Genomic DNA, 558 nt, shown 5'->3' with positions numbered 1-558 from the left:
TTAGAAATCATGTACTTCTCATGAAATCGAACTAAATGGTAACTTAATGATCAGTTAAAAAGAAAAATAAAGAAGAATCCCACTTCTAGAAGAGCAAGTGCAAGAACTTCAGGCTATTGTGGAGGCCTCATGAAGAAAAGAGTTAACCCAAGTCTATGGGGCTTGCAGGCAAAGTCTGGTGGCAAGTATTTGGCTGGCTTTCTGACCTTAAGAAGCTATTCAAATTCAATCTGAGAAGGGGGAGGCAAGATGGTGGCAGAGTAGGGGACCTCACTTTATCTGGTCCCTTGAATCTAGCTGGATTTTATGAAACAATTCTGAACACACACAAATTCAGCCTGTGGTGTAAGAAATTATATCTGGAACCCAAAGAAGGAAGCAAACCATATGAGACTCTTGACTCCGGAAGAAAAGTGAGGATTGCAGAAAGGGATTTTGGTTGGGGGATGGGGTAACTGGGTGATGGGCATTAAGGAGGGCATGTGACGTCATGAGCACTGGGTGTTATACTGAGCTGATGAATCATTGAACATTATGTCAAAAACCAACGATGTATTA

Source organism: Ailuropoda melanoleuca, unplaced genomic scaffold, assembly GCF_002007445.2.
Source record: "Ailuropoda melanoleuca isolate Jingjing unplaced genomic scaffold, ASM200744v2 unplaced-scaffold7568, whole genome shotgun sequence".
Lineage (NCBI taxonomy): Eukaryota > Metazoa > Chordata > Mammalia > Carnivora > Ursidae > Ailuropoda > Ailuropoda melanoleuca.
The sequence above is the reverse complement of the archived record's forward strand: the minus strand, read 5'-3'. Positions refer to the sequence as shown.